The sequence below is a fragment of the Narcine bancroftii genome, chromosome 5, assembly GCF_036971445.1.
Source record: "Narcine bancroftii isolate sNarBan1 chromosome 5, sNarBan1.hap1, whole genome shotgun sequence".
Classification (NCBI taxonomy): Eukaryota; Metazoa; Chordata; class Chondrichthyes; order Torpediniformes; family Narcinidae; genus Narcine; species Narcine bancroftii.
In genome coordinates this window covers 119,967,207-119,989,957 of record NC_091473.1, presented here as the reverse complement: position 1 = coordinate 119,989,957, position 22,751 = coordinate 119,967,207, and positions in this window count along the sequence as shown.

The window sequence follows — 22,751 nt, the reverse complement described above, 5'->3', positions numbered from 1 at the left end:
GCAGAGTAAATGTAGGTGGGCTTTTTCCATTGAGGATAGGTGAGATGTAAACCAGAGGACTTGGGTTAAGGGTGAAAGGGGAAAAGTTTAGGGGGAACTTGTTCACACAGACAGTGGTGGGAGTGTGAAACAAGCTACCACTTGAAGTGGTGAATGTGGGCTCAATTTTATTATTTAAGAAGTACATACATGGGAGGGGTATGGAGGGCTATGTTCTGGGTGCAGGTCAGTGGGACTTGGCAAAATAATAGTTTGGCACAGATTGGAAAGGCTGACTGGCCTCTTTCTGTGCTGTATTGTTCTATAAATGTAATGAAATCTTGATCCAATTACTCTGCATTTGGTAAGCAATGCAGATTTTGTCTCCATGCCCAAGGTAAGATATGCTTGCCTTAAATTAAGTGCACCACAGGATTGTTGAGCTGGTGAAAAATTAAGATGGGTCTTTGTACACCAAAGTTTAATAAACTAAAGTGCTACTTTGTTACATATAAGGCTGTGCAAACCTGACAGGTATTCCTGCATGGTGTGTTGCCTCCCAGGAGTCAGTGTGCTGGATATCTTGGATAGGGCGGAAAAGGTGAGCAGTCGGATGTCTTGGTGCACGTGGGTACAAATGACATAGATAAAATAAGGGAGGAGATCCTGAAGAGGGACAACTGTGAGCTAGGACAGATGTTAAGAAGCAGGACTTCCAGGGTCATAATCTCGGGTTGTTACCAGTGCTGTATGCAGGTTGGAGCAAAAATGAAAAAAATCAGGAGGTTAAATGTGTGGCTGAAGGAATGGTGCAGTGTGAAAGGATTCAGGTTCATAGACCATGGGGATCTCTTCTGGGGGAGACCAGACCTCTACAGGAGGGATGGGTTACACCTGAATCCAAAGGGGGCTAATATACTGGCAGTAAGGTTTAATAATACTGTTGGGTATGGTTTAAACTAAATTGGCAGGTGGAAGGGAACCAGACTGATATGGAAACGGATAGGAAAGAGAATATAGGGGTGGTTCCGATCATAGGGGCAGAGGGAATGAAAAGGGATAGGAGAGTATGGGCAAGTGAGTCAGGTATCAAGGTGAGAGCAGGGTGGAACAGTTTCAAGATATTGTATATGAATACACGAATTGTAAAGAATAAAATGGATGAGCTTGAGGGGGAAATGGACAAATTGGAGGATATGATATAGGAGTAACAGAGACATGGCTGCAGGAGGGACAGGATTGGGAAATTAATGTTTCAGGATACACGTCTGATAAATCCCCTGGGCCTGATGGGCTGCGTCCCAGGGTGCTTCGAGAGGTTGCTCTGGAAATTGTGGAGACACTGGTCGACATTTTCCAAAGTTCTTTGGATTCGGGGGAAGTGCCTGCAGACTGGAGAGTTGCTGATGTAGTACCACTTTTTAAGAAGGGAGGGAGAGAGAAAACCAGAAATTATAGACCAGTCAGCCTGACGTCAGTGGTGGGGAAGATATTGGAATCTATCATAAAAGGGGAAATAGCAGAACGCTTGGGCAGAAATAATACTATCAGTGCTAGCCTAGTCAGCATGGATTCCTTAAGGGAAAATCATGCTTGACTAACCTGGAATTTTTCAAAGATGTGACAGAGGGTAGACTTGGGAGAGCCAGTGGATGTGCTGTACTTGGACTTTCAGAAAGCCTTCGATAAAGTCCCACACAGGAGGCTAGTTAGCAAAATCAAGGAGCATGGTATTGGGAGTAGGGTGCTCTCATGGATAGAAAATTGGTTAAAAAAATAGGAAACAAAAGGGTTGGGATAAATGGGTCATTTTCAGGATGGCAGGATGTGACGAGTGGGTGCTCACACTAACTATGTAAATGATTTGGATGAAGGGATTATTAACAACATGAGCAGTGTAAAGTGGGAGGAGGATGTCAGGAAAATGCAGAGGGACTTGGACAGGTTGGGGGAGGAGGAATGGAAGATGAAGTTCAATGTGAGCAAATGTGAGGTTATCCATTTTGGAGGCAGTAATAAAAGAGCAGAGTATTATTTAAATGGAGTCAAGCTAGGGAATGGGGTAGGGCAAAGAAATCTGGGTGTACTTGTTCACCTGTCATTAAATGCAGGGTCAGCAAGCTATGAAGAGGGCAAATGGCATGTTGGCTTTCATAAAGAGGACATTGGAGTCTAGGAGCAGAGATGCCCTCCTGCAGTTGTACAGGGCCCTGGAATATTGCATCCAGTTCTGGTCCCCAAATTTGAGGAAGGACATACTCACTATTAGAGGGAGTGCAGTGCAGATTTACAAGGTTAGTTCCTGGGATGGCAGGATTGACATATGCTGAAAGGTTAGAAAGACTGCGTTTATATGTGATGGAGTTTAGAAGGATGAGGGGAGACATGATTGAGGTATATAAGATTGTTAAGGGGCTAGACAGGGTGAAATCGGATTGCATGTTCCCAATGTTGGGAGAGACTAGGATGAGAGGGCATAGTTTAAAAATACAGGGAAGGTCCTTTAGGACAGAGATGAGAATTTTTTTTTACCCAGAAAAGTGTGGATCTGTGGAATGCTTTTCTGCAGAGGGTGGTAGGGGCAGATTCACTGGATATGTTCAAAAGGGAGTTTGATAAGGCTCTTGTGGGCAGGGGAGTTGAGGGTTATGAAGATAAGGCTGGGAATGAATACTGATAGTGAACGATCAGCCGTGATCTGAAAAATGGCGGTGCTGGCTCGATGGGCCAATTGGTCTACTCCAACACCTACTGTTTATTGTCTGTGTTCTCAGGGCTTAGAACTCTCCACAGGAAAAAGAATCAGCAATTTGAGTTCAAGTGTAGGAGCAAATTCTTTATCCTAAGTATTTTTTTTCTCTATATTGGGTTGATTGAGCTACCCATTCTATGTGATCTACCAGGATCGTTGTCTGAAGAGGGTGTGCAAAATCACTAAGGACCCCTTCCATCCCACACATAGCATCTTTCAGTTGCTCCTGTCGGGAAAGAGATACAGGAGTATCAGAGCCAGCGCCATCAGAGTGAGGACCAGCTTCTTCCCACAGACAATGGAAATGCTGGACGAACAAGGGAATTGTTCACACTAACTATCCAAGACTCTCATATTCATGAAACAATATTTATTTATTTGTATAGATGAATACTTATCTTGCATATGTATTGTTTGTGTGTCTGCGTATTTTGCACTGAGGACTGGAGAACGTTGTTTTGTCGGGTTGTACTTGTACATTCAGATGACAATAAACTTGATTTAATTTTATAGTTTGATTGAAATGTGCTTTTCATTCAGTAGCAAAAGAGAATTAATATGTGCAATGGTAGAGCAGTCTTGTCGTGCCTGGCAGCCCACTCTCCTGTTTCTTATAAATGGGATTCAATAAATGGTGGATAATCTGAAGATGAATGCTTCGGATCAGAGTAATTTATTCAATTGAAATGTTTACTGTCGTATGTACCAAGATACAGAGGTAAAACTTTGCATTCTCTCCAGGCAAGTCATCCCAAACTAATGCAAGTTCAACTGGTGGTGCAAAATACAACAAAAGTGCAGTGTTACAGAGAAAACGTTCATTTAAAGCCGGGTTATCATCATTTTATTGAGAGGTCTATTCAATAATCCGAAAACTAAGGTACAAACCTCCCCTTAAATCTGATTTTGCAAGCTTTCAAATCTGTTTAACTTCTGCCCTGGAGGAAATGGAAGAAAGTGTGACCTGTGAAGATGAGTCTTTTAATATGTTGACCTCCCTCTCAAAAGTGCTACCTTTAGATATCAGCGAAGCTGGACAGAGACTGGGAGATCGCTCTGTTGAGCACTTTGACTCTGACTGTCGCATTAGCGTGTATCTCCCAGTGTCAAACCATTTCAATTCCCCGCCCCATTCCCTTGCTGACATGTCTGTCTATGGTCTCATGCACTGCCAGACTGAGACCACAAATTGGAGGAACCTCACCTTTGGCCTGAGCACACTCCAACTGGATGGCATTAACAAAGTCTTCTCTAGTTTCCGTTAAACCTCCTCCTGCTTCCACCCTCCCATAATCTTCTCAACCCCTCCCCCCCCATCTCCTTTGGCGCTCTCTTCCTTTCTCCTCCTTCACAGAGCCAAACTCAGTTCTCACCTTTCCTCTTATCATATCCCGTTAACCCATTTTGTCTGTACTCCTCCCCAACCCATTATTCTCCCTTTCCCACCCTTTAATTCAGCTGCCTGTCTTTTAACTCTTACCATTGGTAATGGTCCTATGGATGCTACGAGATCAGCTGAGTTCCTCCAGCATTTCTTAACTACAATCACAGCATCTGCAGACTTTCATATTTCACTTCGATATTCAGAATAGTAAAAATCTTCCTCTCTGATTTGTGTATTTCACGATCAAAAACCAAAAGACCTAATCTAAATTGCTGTATTATCTATTTCTTTCCCTTCCTCTCTACAAAATCTGTGACCTCTGGTCTTGGATTAAATAAAATAGTTATGGGGCTTCTCCAGGTTGTGCAGCAAAGCTAAAGGCAAATACTCTCCTAAGAATTAAACATGGTCGTGATTTGTGTTAACATTTGTTGGTAGAAATGTTTCGCTATAATTTGGTTGTTGAAATGTAGTGAAAAACTCCATGCAATTTTGTTGCAAAACCAACTATAATATCATTAAGAGTAAAGAAGAGAGGAGGAAATGCATGGCTCATTGCTAAATATGAAGTGAATAAAACAAAAATTCCAATTAATGCAGTCACATAAATAGTTTTATTTAGTGTTATGGTCCTTGTAACCATTCAGCCGGTTTAAATTTGAATACACCAAGAGGCAATAAACGCTGCTCCAGATGAGTTTCCATGGAAACTCCATTTTTATTCAAAAGCAATAAAACCTCTACAATAATATCCTATGCCAGTTGTCTCACTGAAATGTTCTTGACCAGAGGGAGGTGACTGGAATGTCAGTTAACAAATAACTGAAAATAAATGTTTATGATGAAGCTGTTGGTGCACCATGGTGGTCATTTATGGAAATATTTCCAATTTGTTTTATAATAATAATAAAGTAAAAATAGTTTTCTCTCAAGCTTTATCTGTAATTTAGCAAATGTAATTTGTTGTTCTGTCTAATTGTTAAGTTTTCTTTGCCTTGGGTTGACTCTGGTAGCAGTGGCTTTGCAGCAGTTTTGATCTAGAAACAAGGATGTTCATAATTATGAAGGTTTCAAGGGTGCAAGGAAGGAATTGTGAAAAGTTTATTTGAAATCTTTTTTGCGATTAGCCCAATATTTATTGCCCATCCCTTCTTATATTTGAGAACATGATGGTCCTGAACAACTCCAGCCCTTCTGTTGAAGATACACTCATTGTACTGTTCAGAATAGAGCTCCAGGATTTAGACCCAGAAATAAGAATTTGCAATATACTTTCAAGGAAGGATGATGTGGAAATGGAAATGGAGCCAGCATATTACTGCTGTTCTCTTCTATCCATGTCTTTTTTGCTGTTAAATGTTCTGGGTTTAAAAATTTCTGTTTGATTGGCTTGCGTTTGGTAACTGTAGTCCACCTTGTAGATGGTGAACACTGCAGACGGTTCACAGATGGTGGAAGAAATGACTGTCAGAGTGGTGGATGGGGCACAGATCAAGTGAATTGCTTTGCTCTATGGTGCCCAGCAATTTGAGGGTTGTCATTCAGGCAAGTGTAGAGGATTTAATTGCACTGACTTGTACCTGATAGTTGGTGGAAAGGCATTTATAATGTGAGGTAAGTATAGCTTTTGTGGTCACACATTTATGTGTCTCATATAATTGAGTTTTTGTTCCATGGTGATTCCCAGAAGGTTGATTTGGTTACCATAACCATTGAATGTCAAAGTTAATGGTTAGATTCCAACTTGCTGGGGATGGCCATGGCTTGCCATATCTGTGATACCAATTCTGCTTTCCTCTTAGCATTGGCACTTGAATGTAGTCTGGGGCTTGCTGCTCAGACATTGTTTCATTTGCTGAGCAGTTGTACTTGGAATTGAATTCCAGTAAATACCCTCACTTTTGAATTTATAATGAGAAGATGGTTTAGTGATAATATTGCACTGAGAAACTCCTGCAGTAAAGTGTTGGGGATGGGATGATTGGCCTCCAAATTACTTCAGCCACTTTCTTTTGTGCAAGACAGGCTTTCAAATATTAAGATGCTTCCCCTTGATGCTTGTTTAGCTTTATGATGAATTCCTGATGTAGCACATAGTTAGATGTTGCCTTGTTATCAAGGCAGTCACTCTCACTTACTTTGAGGGTTCAGTGTTTTGCTTCATGCCTTAATAATAAGATCTTGAGCTGAATGGTCCTGAACAAACCTACACAAGACGTCCAAGAATTTTTTTTGGTGACTTGAATGTTGATGCACTATCAATCCCATCTTCCTATATATTCCTAATGATTGAGCAAACAGTAGCTTCTGAATGTTAAAGGACAAATATTCACAATAATGCCATAGAATCTTCTGGATGCATATCCTGAGATTCAGATTTGAATTTATTGTCAGAGTACATGCATTACATTACATACAACCCTGAGATTTTTTTCCCCTTAAGGTGAGGCAGAATTACCACTTATTTATAGAGCAAGATAAAATCTGTACTCAATGCACACATGTAAGCAAATAAAGAAATGTAAACAGAGAGAAAAAAAATCAATAAAGTGCAAAAGTAAGAGTCCTTAAATGGGTCCCCAATTGAGTTAGTTGTTGAGGAGTCTGATAGTGGAGGGGGAGCAGCTGTTCCTGAACCTGGTGGTGTGAGTCTTGTGGCACTGATACCTCTTTCCTGATGGTAGCAGCGAGATCAGAGCATGTGCTAGATGGTGTGGATCCTTGATGATTGCTGGTGCTCTCCAACAGCAGTGTTCCCCGTAGATGTTCTCAATAGTGGGGAGGGTTTTGCCTGTGATGTCCTTCATTTGTGAAGCTATTTTTCACTCGAGCGAATGCAACTTCCCATGCCCAGGAATATTAAAACACCCAGCTTTTATAATTTGCAAAATTTCACTTGAAATGTTTTCTAGGGTATATCATAATAGAATCAGGAAGAAGAAGAAGGTGGCTAGCCAGAAGATTTAACATTTCTAAGTGGTGGGATTGGAACACTTCTCCCAAGGAGGAATGAAATAATTTTGAGCACGTATTTTGGAAACAAAATGGTATGCTGGTCTTTATTACTGAAAGTTGAGAACAGGACTAGTAGCTATTGCTTTCCTAATGGGATTGCAAATGGAATATTATGTGTAGATTAAATTCTCCTCTAACCAAAACAAGGTACTCTTGTAATTAAGGAAACACAGTGACATTTCACCAGATTATATGAAATTATATGAAGAGAGGTATGCAGACTGGGCTTAAACTGAGTTCAGAATAACAAGAGGTAATCCATTTGAAATACACAACATTTTTATAGAGATTTGCAGGGTAAATTTCCCATAGCTGGAGTGAAGAAAATCAAGTGTCACAGTTTTAGAATAAGTGGTCAACCATTCAGAACAATGAATTTCTTCACCCAAACGTTGGTGAATCTTTAGAATTTTTTACCCAAGAATGCTGAAGAGCTTCAGTTGCTGAATGTATTTAAGTTGCAGATTATTAGTTGTTTAGTTTCTTAGTGAATCAAGGGGGGGGGGGGGGGGGGGGAAGGGATACGGATTTGGCACTGGAAAGTGGCACCTACCCTCATTTTAATGAATTTCAAAAAAGGCACAAGGAGATGAATGGCCTCACCCTATTTCTTATGTTCTTATTCATGCATTAATGACTGTAGAATAATGGTTATGTGAAAGGGGAAAGAGTTAGATTGGGATTTTGGATGTGTTGAAAGCTGATCCCATGCCATCTATAAAATCTTTTAAGTAAGTGTGTTCCATCTATTTAAATATGATGCTAAATGAACTTTTTGACCTATGAAGATGTTACTGACGTTATAGAATGGCATTAAAGTTCAATTTGAAACATATTTAATGAAAGGCTGATCGCTAGAATGTTTTATGATTGCTTTAAATTGTGGCATATCAGGAATCAATGAACAATATTTTATTATTTGCTGCTAATTATAGCTTTTGGAGATTTTTTTACACCATTGTAAATGTTAGCTTGTGGTATTTGAATTTTCTACCACTATTTTGTGAATGGGAGGAAGGAAATTAATCGCTTTAGTTGCTTTGTGTTTCATGTGAATTTCTGCTTATTACTTCCATAGAGGTGCAATTTGGCTTGCTTTCAGGAACTGGATGCTGTGGGCAAGGACTGAATTTGTTGCCTGTCCTTGATTACATTTCTGAAGAATCACCTTCTTGAACCATGCCAGTCCTTTTGGTGAAGGTACTCCCACAGTCCTGCCATGTAGTTCCTTAATTCAGCCCAGCAATGGAGAGGAACCTGCAGATGCCTTTCTTGATGGTAGAATTCACAAGTTGTAGGTGTAGCCTGGATAAGTAACTGCAGTACCATTTTATGGACACACTGTACTCTCTGGGCAAATGTGGCTTATAGGGTGACAATTAGATGGGCAGATTTATCTTCAAAGTTTCTTGAGAGTTATGAGAATTGTATTCATTCAGGAAAATGGAATCCATTTGCTTTTCTGCATCAGAGGGACCGGTTGCAAATTGGGAGATGGCATCACTGAGCACCTCTGCAACAACAGCGACCTTTGAGTAGCCAACCATTTCAATTCTGAGTCGCACTCCCATACTCACATGTCTGTCCATGGCCTTGTGTACTATCCCACCCTGACCACCCACAGATTGGAGGAACAATCCCTTGTTTTCCATCTGAGCACTCTCCAGCCACATGGCATTAATATTGACTTCTCTGTTTTCTGCTAACCTGTTTGCATTTTTTCCCTCTCCCTTTCCATTTTTTCAAGTTTTCTGCCTCCTTTCTGCCTCCAACCACCCAACCATCCCTCCTCCCCCTGATCGCTGCTGTATCCTTCCTCCCTTCACCTATCATCTCCTGCCTCCCTCCCCACACCTCACCATCCTTTTGATTGGACGCCTGCCGACATTCTTCCATACCTTGAGGAAGGGCTCAAATCTGAAACGTGGTTATGTTTTTTTTAACCTTTGCTACATAAAGGACACTGTTTGACCAGCTGAGTTTCTCCAGCATTTTGTGTTTTTACCATTTCACCATGCATTTGATGTGTTTTGCAGATAGTAGACAGTTTTGAGAGGCATAAGGAATCACTCACAACATGAGACCTGGTGTCTGACCTATTTGGCTATGTGGCGAGTCCTGTTGTTTCTGGATAATGGTGACCCCAGAAAACTGATGAATTAGGACTTCGTGATGGTGAAGCCATTGGATGTCAAGGGTAGGTGAATAGACTTGTTAGAATTTGTCATTGTCTGGTGTATTTGTGGGATAAACACTACTTGTTTCCCATGCCTGAATGGGATCTATATCTTTCAGGATGCAGGCATAGGCTGCTGCATTTGTAGAGGAACTGAATATTGTTCATTTATCAGAGATTATCCCCATAATCTTCCTGTAATGAAAGGAAGATTATTTCATGAAATATCTAAAGATGGTTGGGTTCAGGACGCTTCTGAGGACCTCCTACAGTAATGTCCTGAAGTTGGGATGGTGGACTTCTGAGAATTACAACCACTTCCTTTTGTGTGAGGTATGATTTCAACCAGCAGGGTTGAAATATATTTTGCTGATTGACTTGTTTTACCAGGTTATCTTAATAACACAATAAGTCGAGTGCTGCCTTGATGTTGTCGGGACAGCTCTGAAATTCAGCTCTTCAGTCCATGTTCCAGAGTGTAATAAGGTCTGGAGTGGACTGTTGAAAACTAAACTGACATTGTGCAACTTGATAGCACACTCAGTGACAGTCTCCATCATTGAGTGGATTATAATTGGTCTTTATGTAAACTAGATATACACAGGCAATTTTTGTCATTGCCAAAGTTGCAACTATACTGGAGTGAGCCATTTTGTTGAAGAAGACCTACAACTAAGGCACTGTTCACCTAAGCAGTGGAAATAAAAGATCTGTTAAGGGTTCTTCCCAGTAATATGGATGCTATTTATTATATGATTATTATTTAAACAGATGTTCCAGTCACTGACATTTTTATGAACCTTCTTGTTTTCCAAAATTGATGGCTGGACTCCTGCATATTGGTTACTCCATTTCAAAAGCAATTAATTGGTTCTGAATTGCTTTAGAACCTCTCTTGATTATGAAAGGTGGTTTATAAATGCATGTTTTTTATTCTTTTGTTTGCTAGATGTTCTGCCAAATTTAATTGATGCCTTCACCTCCGAACCTTACAAACTCTTTAATGCTGGAATAGGTAGCCAGCCAGTGCAGTCAATTGCCCAAAAGTCACTTCTCATGTGTAAATCAACTTTGTTTATAGGTGAATAAAAGATGACCTTGGCTAACTCTCAAACATCTATGCAACTCAGAAGTGGAACTTGTGTTTTTATTTACATTATGAAATATATTGACATTCTCAGAGACAATCTCTTGTTCTTGTGTCCAAACCATATTATCAGTGACTAAAGGAACAGAGTGACATATTAATATGTGCACAAGTCAAATAGTCTCAAAAGATGATGCCCATCTTGCATGATATGTAGAATTTCATTCAGAATGTTGATTTAAATCCAACAAGCTGTGATCTAAAGAGTGTAAACCATGTGAGGTAGTTTCCTCCCTGGAGAAAGAAATAGAATGCATATTAAATTAAGAGGTGCAACAGCTTTAAATTAAAGCCTTACTTCTAGGCAATATCTTGACAGATCTAAAATAGAGCAGAGAAAGACTTAAAGGTAGGGGAAAGGCAAGGCCAAGTGGTTTCTTAAGTCCACTTTTCCATTCAAAAAGATTATGGCTGATCCAGCACTGGCCCCACCTTCATATCCTTTCTGGTCCTTACAAATGCTTGATTTATCCTGTGTCAAAATCCTTGATCAATGATGACCGTGATCTTAAACATTATAAATGGTCTCTAATGTGCATTTCCTACGTCACCCAAACTCTATTGATCTAAGGTAGCAAAAGGTTGTAGTGCTGTCAAGAAATCTTACTATGTGAATTCCACTATAATTTAATCACATATAACTGACCAATACTTCATAGGACCACTCATATCAATTATGAAATTGGTATTTGCTTGATATAAATAAATGAATTTAAAGTTCTTCATTTTTAATCGTGGTCTTTATATGTGGATATGATTGTTTATTTTTTTTTGTAATAGAGAAGCCTGGGTTCTTTTAAAATATCTATACTTTTTTAGCTAAAGAACGCATTAATGACCATGTGGAGGCATCTATCTTGAATCCAACCCAAGCTGCCACAAATTAGTCTATGACTCCCTCTAGTGGTCAGGAGCATCACTACATCCCCTTTACTTGAGATGTTTAATCTAACAACATAACACCCTAATACAGTATTCATTTCAATTTAAAGTTCAACTCAAATGTAAACACATCAGCAACAAAAACTTTTCAAGTGTGTATTTCCTTTTCATTTAGAGATTCAGTCTGGTGCTTTGATAACCTGTGGATCTCCTTAACATAGGTGTGTTGGTCCACTACTGTCTAGCACTCATTGTATTTCCGCTGTTGTTGTGCAGGCTAGATTTTCTGCATTTGTCTCTTCCTGCAGTGTCTCTTGCATTTTAAGCAGGCTCTTTCAATTCCTTCTCTGATTTGACCTTCCTGTGTTCTGACATTGTAGGATCTTCCTGAACCAAGTGTGGGAATCTTTGAGTATCACTGTGTCATGTTGTACCAGAGGGTCTAGCTTCTTGCTGACTTGTCATAGTTTGCTTTTTGTCTCCATTGCAGACACTTTTGTTTCCATTTGACATCTTCAACATCTATGTTCTTGTTGGATCTGCATAGTAGAGAAGTGTTGTACATAGTCTATGTCCCATCAGAAGCTCAGTGTGTGACATGCCATGTTCAAGTGGCAAAGCTCTGAAACCATATAACAGTTTATGGCATGGAAACAGGCCATCTCGGCCCTTAAAGTTCATGCCGGTTCACTCAAACAACTCCACTAGATCCCCCCCACCTATAACCCTCAAACCCCCTCTTATCCATGTATATATTCAGCCTCCTCCAATAGAACTGGATACAGATCTGAGCCACTGTCTTGTGCTTTCTTGAGCAACTGGTTAACTATATGATTCCCTTTCTCTGCTTTACCATTTGACTGTGAACACGGAGGACTTGAAGTCACATGACAAAAATCATATTCTTCTGCAAAGTTCTGGAATTCTCTACAGCTGTAGCATGGTCCATTGTCACTGTAGACAATTTGAAGAATTCCATGTCTTGCAAAAATCAATTTCTTGCGTTTGATCACACAAGCAACAGACATATTAGGGAACAGTGCAATCCCTGGATAGTTTGATAGATAGTCAATAACCAGCAAGTAATTGTTTCTATCCATGTGAAAAAGATCAGTCCCAACTTTCTGCCATGGTTCTGTTGGTACATCTGTTATTATCATGGATTCTTTTGTCAGCTTTGTGTGATGTTTCAAAAAGGTCTCACAGCTTGAAACAATTCTGCCAATGTCAGCGTTTATCCATGGACAATAAACAGCATTTCTGGCCCTCCTCCTGCATTTTCCCATTCCAAGATGCCTCTCATGCACCCTTTTCAGCATCTCTTGTCGCCGTGATTGAGGAATGATAATTCTGCTCTGAGTAGAAGCCCATTGACAATGCTCAGCTCTGATATTGTACTACAACTGACATTCACCTCTAAGTCATCCTTCATTCAGATTCTTGATGATCTACTGTAGAAATGCATCCTTTTCTGTTATACCTGTGATCTGCTTGGATTTCATGTCATATATGGGAGTAGATTCAGTGATCAGATTCACGTGGAACAATCATCGTGTGCTTCACTCTGCATCATTGCCCTCGATAATGCATCAGTTAACACAATAGGTTTTCCTGGTGTGTACACCTCTTGACTAGGCTTTCACATGCTTTGTCACCATCTGGGACTACTGTGAACCTGAGGTGGTGTTCTTTATTTTTAAACTTTCACCTTAAGTTTCCATGCATCTTTTATGTCGATGCTCTGTCTATTGTAGACTTTATAGCTATACAGGATTTGCATGGATTTGCCCTGATGTCACAGTCACAGATCAAATTGACCTTTGCCTCTGTGTCCATCTTTTTTAAAATTTAAAAAAAAATTTTCACACTATGAACCATATCAATCAAAATACACACAACAATTTCCCTCTTGAATATACACAGTGGCATTTTCTCCCCTTTTCCTCCCTTACCTTCCCTCCCTCCTTCCCACCCCCCCTCCAAACCCATTAAACATTCAACATATACAATTCAATAAAACCATTAAACAATGTCATCACACAATGAAAATAAACAAGAAAATTGTGTCATCTACTGTTACACACTGGGTCAGGTAATTTTGCCTTCTTCTCATTCTATCATTTTAGGGGGTGGAGGTCCGTGGTAGGCCCTCTCTGTTGTGTTCCATGTACGGTTCCCAAATTTGTTAAAATAATGTGACTTTATTTTTTAAATTATATGTTATTTTTTCCAATGGAATACATTTATTCATTTCTATGTAACATTGCTGTACTCTCAGGCTCTCTTCTGATTTCCAAGTTGACATTAATACGTTTTTTTGCTACATCTAAGGCTATCATAATAAATCTTTTTTGTGTTTCATCCAAATTGAGGCCTAATTCTTTACTACTTATATTACTGAGAAGAAAGATCTCTGGATTTTTTGGTATGTTGCATTTTGTGATTCTATTTAATACCTGATTTAGATCTTCCCAAAACTTTTCCACTTTCTCACATGCCCAAATTGCATGTACTGTTATTCCTGTTTCCTTCTTACAGCGAAAACATCTATCTGATAATGTTGGATCCCATTTATTTAACTTTTGGGGCGTGATATATAGCCTGTGTAATGCGTAACTTCGTGTTTATTATATTCTTCATAGTTCCAGAGCATAGCTTTTCCCATATTTCATTTTTTATCTTTATGTTTAAATCTTTTCCCCACTTTTTTTTGGGTTTATAGCTTATTTCATTATTTTCCTTCTCTTGGAGCTTGATGTATATGTTTGTTATAAATCTTTTTATTATCGTTGTTTCTGTAATCACATATTCATAGCTGCTTCCTTCTGGTAATCTCAGTCTGCTTCCCAATTTGTCCTTTAAGTAGGTTTTCAGTTGGTGGTATGCAAACATTGTACCATGAGTTATTCCATATTTGTACTTCATTTGTTCAAATGATAAAAAATTATTTCCCAAAAAACAATTTTCTATTCTTTTAATTCCTTTTCTCTAAAGGAAAGGTTATCTATTGTGAAAGGGATTAGTTGATTTTGGATCAATAATAATTTTGATAGTTGGTAATCTGTTTTTTTCTTTCTAAATGAATCTTCTTCCATATGTTGAGTAAATGGTGTAGTACTGGTGAACTTCTATATTGCACCAGTTTTTCATCCCACTTATAAAGTATATGTTTTGGTACCTTCTCCCCTATTTTATCTAGCTCTATCTTGGTCCAATCTGGTTTTTCCCTTGTTTGATAAAAATCTGATAGATACCTTAATTGTGCTGCTCTATAATAATTTTTAAAGTTTGGTAGCTGCAAACCACCTTGTTTGTACCATTCTGTTAATTTATCTAGTGCTATCCTTGGTTTCCCCCCCTTTCCATAAAAATTTCCTTATTATTCTCTTTAGTTCATTGAAGAATTTCTCTGTTAAGGGAATTGGTAGCAATTGAAATAGGTATTGTATCCTTGGGAAGACATTAGTTTTAATGCAATTTACCCTCCCTATCAATGTTAGTGGCAATTCTTTCCAATGTTCTAAGTCATCCTGTAATTTCTTCATTAATGGCTGATAATTTAATTTGTATAGGTGTCCTAAATTATTATCTAATCTAATACCTAGGTATTGGATTGATTCTTTTTTAAACTCTGTATAATCCGAATTATTCATTGGCATCACTTCACTTTTATTTGCTTTGCTCTTGTACCCCGATATTTCTCCATATTCCTTCAATTTCTTATGTAGTTCTTTTATTGATATTTCTAGTTCTGTTAAGTATACTATGATGTCATCTGCAAATAAACTGATTTTATATTCCTTCTTCTTTATTTTTATCCCTTTTATTTTATTTTCTGTTCTTATCAGTTCTGCGAATGGTTCTATTGCTAAAGTGAACAGTGAGGGAGATAGTGGACATCCCTGCCTAGTTGACCTACTTAATTTAAATTGGTTCGATACATATCCATTTACTGTCACCTTCGCCAATGGTCCATTATATAATGCTTTAATCCAATTAATATATTTTTCTGGTGGGTTGAACCTCTGTAATACTTTGAATAACTAATTCCATTCTACCCTGTCAAAGGCTTTGTGTCTAAAGCAACAGCCACTGTTGGTATCTTATTTCCTTGTACTGCATGGATTAAGTTGACGAACTTACAGACATTATCCGTTGTTCGTCTTTTCTTAATAAATCCAGTTTGATCTTGTTTTACTATTTTTGGTACACAGTCGACCAATCTATTTGCTAATAGTTTTGCTATCATCTTATAATCTGAATTAAGTAGAGATATTGGTCTATATGATGCTGGTGTTAGTGGATCTTTCCCCGTCTTTGGTATTACTGTAATTATTGCTGTTTTACATGAATCTGGCAAGTTTTGTGTTTTTTCTATCTGGTTCATTACTTCCAGGAGAGGAGGAATTAGTAACACTAGATGTTTGATAGAATTCTATTGGGAGTCCATCCTCTCCAGGCGTTTTATTGTTCGGTAGCTTTTTTAATATATCCTGTATTTCCTCTATTTCAAATGGTTTTATCAATTTGTTTTGCTCCTCTTGCAATTTTGGTAGTTCAATTTTAACTTAAAAACTCATCTATTTTGTCTTCTTTCCCTTAGTTCTCAGTTCAGTATAATTGTTCATAGAATTCCTTAAAGTTTTCATTGATCTCTGTTGGGTTTATGTAATTTGTTTGTCCTTTTTCCTTGATGCCAGCACAGTTCTTTTAGCTTGTTCTGTTTTAAGTTGCCAGGCTAGTATTTTGTGCGTTTTTTCTCCTAGCTCATAATACTTCTGCTTTATTTTCATTATGTTCTTCTCCACCTTATACGTTTGTAATGTTTCGTATCTTATTTTTTTGTCTGCCAATTCTCTTTTTTGTTGCATCTTCCCTTGTTGCTAGTTCTTTTTCTGTACTTACTATTTCCCTTTCCAACTGTTCTATTTCTCAATTGTAGTCCTTTTTCATCTTAGTTACATAACTTATTATTTGCCCTCTAAATAAGGCTTTCATTGCATCCCATAATATAAATATGTCTTTCACTGATTCCATATTTATTTCAAAGTACATTTTAATTTGGTGTTCAATAAATTCTCTAAATTCCTGTCTTTTAAGTCGGCCTCTGTGTCCATCTTGAAAGGAATATTTGTTCCAATTGAATCCAATGACACCGTCCACTTATTCTGCTCGATTATGTTCATGCTTGGCTTCGGTTTAGTCTTTCTGCACTACTACGCCAAAGAAGAGTGCATCAATGAGAGCAGTTTCTTTCATAGTGTGTACAGTTTCACTTCTGGTTTGTTTCCCTTTGTAAAAACATTGCTTTGCATAATGATTTTGCCCTTTGCACTTATTATAGACTTCTCCATAGGTGGGGCCCATTGTTTTGGTGCATGTTAAGTGCCACATTGTTTGTACTTGAATGTCTCTCTGTGTTTTTGTTGTTTCCCATATCTCACTTTTTATGTATGTGGACACACACTGTGGCTATGGCTATGCCTTCATTTTCACTGGCCTTTTGCACTCTCACTGAATTTTTTTCGTATGGTGCAGAGGTAACTTACTGGTGTGGTATATCTTCTGTGTATCAGGTTTGCTATCGTCCAATGGCTTGCAGGTACAGCATGAATCTTTGTTTGATAAACTTTCACTTGTGGTTAACATTTCCAGTCCAATTTATATCATCAGGTGTCTTTACACTCTCCATATCTCTACTGATAATGACTGATACACACTCTGCATGCTCCTAGTGTTTCTTCTACTCCTGGTACCATGTGATGTTTCTTTTTAAAACAACTATTTTATTAGCTAAAGAACTCATTCGTGACCGTGTGGAAACATCCATCTTGAATCCAACCCAAGATGCCACAGGCTAGTCTCTGACTCCCTCTTGTGGTTAGGAGTATCACTAGCAGTCTATCACTACATTTCTGTCAATGTGTAGATATTTCCATGTGTATTTCAAGTGGACATTTGTAAATTACAACAATGCCCTCTAAATATGCATTAACTGATACTGATTAAATTTGAATTTAGACTTTTGCATTCAACTTGAATATCCACTTCTGGACTCAGTTTGACAATTTATCTATAAACTACATTTTGCTGGTAATAAATTTAGCTCTAGTTGGGACCATCCAGAGTGGTGGGAAAAAAGAACAGTGAAAGTTTATTTATTCAAGTAGATGCATCATTATTTTATAGGCAGACCAAATATAATGTGATGAGCAGAATGATTTTGGAGCATTGCTCTTGTAAAAGAATTTATTTTCTCTTAATGTCATTGTTTTCCTTTCTTCCCCCCACCCCCCCCCCCCCCCCCCGCCCATCTCTGACTACATTCACTTAGTCAATGGGCCAAAGTATTTGAAACCACGATCCATAATGCCAATCCTGAACCTATGGTAGGTACCTAATATCTGCTTTTAATTCAATTCTAGGTTGTTTCAGATACAAGAATCACGCAGTGAAGGAATTAATATTTCTTCTGCTCTAGACAGCACATTTAAATAGTTTAGACAACAATGTGGATCAAGATGAATAATTTAATAATGAACATAAAATCTTTGACTGGACTGTCAGAAACATAAAAATTAGGACAAGCATTGGAACCATTATAAATACCATGACAAGTCTCCTTGTGCCCATCTAAAATTGTACTTCAGCAAAACTCACTAATCCAAATAAACTATCAAAGGCACTTTTCTTTCCACAGACCTCCTCCCACAGTTTGTCTAAAATGTGCAGGTTTTGCCATTAGACAAAAACATTATTGCAGTCATGGAGTCATACAGCATAGAAACAGGTGGCACAGTTGGTGTAGCTGTTAACACAACACCTTTATAGCAACAGCAATTGGGACTGGGGTTCAAATCCCGCACTGTCTATAAGAGGTTTGTACATTCTCCCCGTGTCTGCATGGGTTTTCCTTTGGGGCTCCTATTTCCTCTCACTGTTCCAAAAAAAAACATGCCAGGGGTGTAGTTAATTGGGTGTAAATTGAGCGGCACGGATTCAAGGACCGAAATGGTCTGTTCCTGTGCTGAATGTCTAAATTTAATTTAAAAATAATTAAATTTAAAAATATGTCCTTTGTCAAACCATGCCCATTCCGATTATCAGTTAGCTATCTAAACTAACCCCTTTGTACACCATGGTTCAAATGCTCATCTAGATATTCCTTAAATGTTACAAAAGTCCACACTTCCCTCCCCCACTTCATAGTGTGATGGGGATGTAAAAGCCCAGTTGGTGTAAAAGTGTGGCTCCACATTGAATGAGAAATAAACTGTTGTGGTCTGATGAAGAAATAAATATTATGTTCAAGAAATTAAGGGAATACTGTAGCGTTCGCGTTACGTGAGCGTGGAGAAGAATGACTCGCACACCAAAGCCTTAAAGTTGACTCTGGTTTATTGCACTGGCCACTACATTTATATGGGCCCCAGGCACTGACTTCAGGGCACCGCATCATTGGATGGCTAGCCTGCGATTAGCTGGTGCTCCCACCACAGTTCGCTGTCTTCCCACTGTGTGGGAGGTCACCTTGGACAATGGCCTGTGTCACCCCTAGGTCCGCATGGTCGGCACATTCATCGGCCATTTTGTGGGCTGCTCTGTGTCTCCGTGTGTGGGCCGCTACATGACCCCACCCCCCAGAACCGGTGATTGGGCCGTTGTCCATTAACTTCAGAGATCTCTCCCTGTGTTGTGGGGGAGGAGTGGAGACTGGCTGGTTACAATACAGAGATACTGGCTTCAGGTGGTCTACGGTAATGGTCTTTTGTCGAGGACAAAAGTGGAGCCGTTGTCCTTGATGACCTTGTAGAGTCCCTTGTAGGTTTCTGTGGTAGTATCAGCCAGCAGGACTGCCTCAGGTCACCTCATGGAGCAGTTGACCATGGTCAGAAGGTATATCGCCCCATGGGAAACTGATATCGGCCCCATTATATCAATATGTACATGGCTGAACCAGCGCTGCGCTGGTTCAAAAGTCTGTGTGGGCGCCTTTGTGTGAGTCTGCACTTTTGAAGACTGGCAGTGCACGCAGGTCTTGGTCTGACCTGCTTAGAGGCTGTGCCAGACAAACCTGCTAGCCACCATCTTGAATTTGGCTCATTTTGCCGGATATGCCAGGTTATGTATAGCATCGAAAAAATGGTGCTTCTATGTGGCCGGGACGATGGGGCAAGGGCTGCCAGTGGAGATGTCACACAGTAGTGTCGGGTTACTTGGGCTGACAGGGACGTCTTCCACTCTGAGACTGGAGACGGCTGTCCTATATGCAGGGATCTCAGGGTCCTGCTGCTGTGCTTCGGCAAAGGGCACGTAGTCGACCCCTGGGAAAAGGTGTGGACTGATTCGATAGCGGGGCGTGACAGAGCGTTGGCTACCACATTGCTTTTCCCCGGGATGCACTGTATGCCCGTGTTAAATTCAACACGTAAGACAGGTGTCTGCTGCTGGACTGAACATGGGTCCAATATCTTATGGGAGGTGAAAGTCAATGGCTTGTGATCAGTGAAGACCTTAAGTAGCCAACCTTCCAAAAAGTAATGGAAATGTTTTACCGCAAGGTAGAGCACCAATAGCTCTTGGTCGAAGGCGCTGTATTTGAGCTCTGGGGCAGAGGTCTCTGCTAAAAAAGGCCAGGGGTTCCCACTGGCCTTCAATGAGATGTTGCAGTACGCATCCTACCACTGTGCTGGAGGCGTCGACTGTCAGCGTAGTAGGTGCCTCTGGTCTGGGGTAGACCAGGAGGGTGGCGTTAGCCAGTGTGCCTTTGGCCTTCTGGAACCTCCTCAAAGACTCATTGTCCCAGGTAATGTCCTTTGACTTGCCATTAGTGCGAAGAGAGGTCACATGATGTGGGCTGCTGCCATTGTTAATCTGTGGTAAAGGTTTATCGTACCAGCAAATTCCTGTAAGCCCTTTACTGTTCGCGGCTTGGTGAAGTGCTGGAATGCCTCGACCTTTTCGGGAAGGGGTGTTGCCCCATGTTTGTTTATTCTGTGCCCCAGGAAATCAATAGTGTCCAGGCTGAATTGGAACTTCGTGGGGTTAATTGTTAAGCTGAATTTGGTCAACCGGATGCACAGTTGTCTTAGGTGGGTGAGATGGTCTTTACGGCTAACGATGAGGATATCGTCCAAATAAATAAATGCAAATGAGAGGTCTCGGTCGTGGAGAACTGTGGTGCCAGGATGCGGGTGAACTCATCAGAAAACATTATAGAGTCAAGGTGGGGGTGGAGGGGGGGGCAGGTAGTTTGGTTCCCCCAGAAGCAAAGTCTGAAAAGTTCTGGCATGCACCAAGCACCGTCCCTGCAGTCGTGCCACTACAACGAGGGTAAATGTCCATGTAAACCAGCTGTTTCCGAACAGAAGCGGGATGGTGCAGATACTAAAAGTTAGGATTGAGGAGCTGTTAGCTGCCCACAGTGCTGGGCCCTGCTTGCCATTGCAGGTGTCGAGGCTTGTGGGGTAGTGGTGGGGGGGGAGGGCACTTATCTCAGTGCTGGTGTCGACCAGAAATGCCTGCCCAACAAGGAGTTCCAAACATAGAGGAGCCTATCACATGGGCCAGCTGCTGCAGGCATCAACAATGGTTGGCCAAGGCATTTTCTGGAAACCCGCAGGGTGGACGGCATCAACATGCCTCTGCACCCCATCGCTGATGATAGTTGCAGAGCTGTCCCGGGGTATTAACTTGCCTCTCTGCTGGTCTTGGTTTTGCAGTCGGTTATTTGTGGGGCTTGCTTTTTTTTTTTTTTAAATTTTTTATTTTTCACACCATAAATCACAATAGCCATGATGTACACTTTTTCTTTTCCACCCATTTACAGTGACTTTTTCTCCCTCCCCCCTCCCTCCTCCCAAGCCACCCCCCACCCCCCCCCTCTCATCCATTTTAGGTATACAATCTAGGTTGCATTAATTCAGTTAGACAATGTTGTCATTCAACAAAAATACACCAGAAATTCTACTGAGTCCATTCTTTTCTTTTCTTCTCCTTCCATCAACTTAGGTAATGTTTGTTCCCGGTAGGTTTTCGCTATTGTATTTAATGTAAGGCTCCCATACTTGTTCGAATATTTCAATATTATTTCTTAAACTATATGTTATTTTTTCTAATGGAATACATTTATTCATTTCTATATACCATTGTTGTATTTTCAAATAATCTTCCAATTTCCAGGTTGACATAATACATTTTTTTGCTACGGCTAGGGCTATCTTGACAAATCTTTTTTGTGCATCTTCCAAGTCAATTCCAAATTCTTTATTTTTTATGTTACTTAGGAGAAAGATCTCTGGATTCTTTGGTATATTGTTTTCTGTTATTTTATTTAATATCTGATTGAGATCATCCCAAAATTTTTCTACTCTCTCACATGTCCAGATTGCATGAATTGTTGTTCCCCTTTCTTTTTTACATCGAAAACATCTATCAGATACTGTTGGGTCCCATTTATTTAACTTTTGCGGTGTAATGTATAGTCTGTGTAACCAATTATATTGTATCATACGCAGCCTCGTATTTATTGTATTTCTCATCGTTCCAGAGCATAACTTCTCCCATGTTTCCTTTTTTATCTTTATATTTAAATCTTGTTCCCATTTTTGTTTAGTTTTACCATTTGTTTCCTCATTCTCCTTTTCTTGCAGTTTAATATACATATTTTTTATAAATCTTTTGATTAACATTGTATCTGTAATCACATATTCAAGGTTACTTCCCTCTGGTAAACTCAAGTTGCTTCCTAATTTATCTTTCAAGTAGGATCTCAGTTGGTAATATGCCAGCGCTGTATCTCCAGTTATATTGTACTTATCTCTCATTTGTTCAAAGGATAAGAATCTACTTCCTGAAAAACAATTTTCTATTCTTTTAATCCCTTTTTTTTCCCATTTTCTAAAGGCAAGGTTGTCTATTGTAAAAGGGAGTAGCTTATTTTGCGTCAATATTAGTTTTGGTATTTGGTAATTTATTTTATTTCTTTCTACATGAATCTTCTTCCATATATTGAGGAGATGGTGTAATACTGGAGAAGTTCTATGTTGTACCAATTTTTCGTCCCATTTATATAATATGTGTTCAGGTATCTTTTCCCCTATTTTATCTAATTCTAGTCTCGTCCAGTCTGGTTTTTCCCTTGTTTGATAAAAATCTGATAGGTACCTTAATGTGCGGCTCTATAATAATTTTTGAAGTTTGGCAATTGTAAGCCTCCTTGTTTATACCATTCTGTTAATTTATCTAGTGCTATCCTCGGTTTCCCCCCTCTCCATAAAAATCTCCTTATTATTTTCTTTAACTCTTTGAAGAATTTTTCTGTCAGTTGTATTGGCAATGCCTGAAATAAGTATAGTATCCTTGGAAAAATGTTCATTTTAATACAGTTTAATTTGTGGGGCTTGCTGATGTGGTC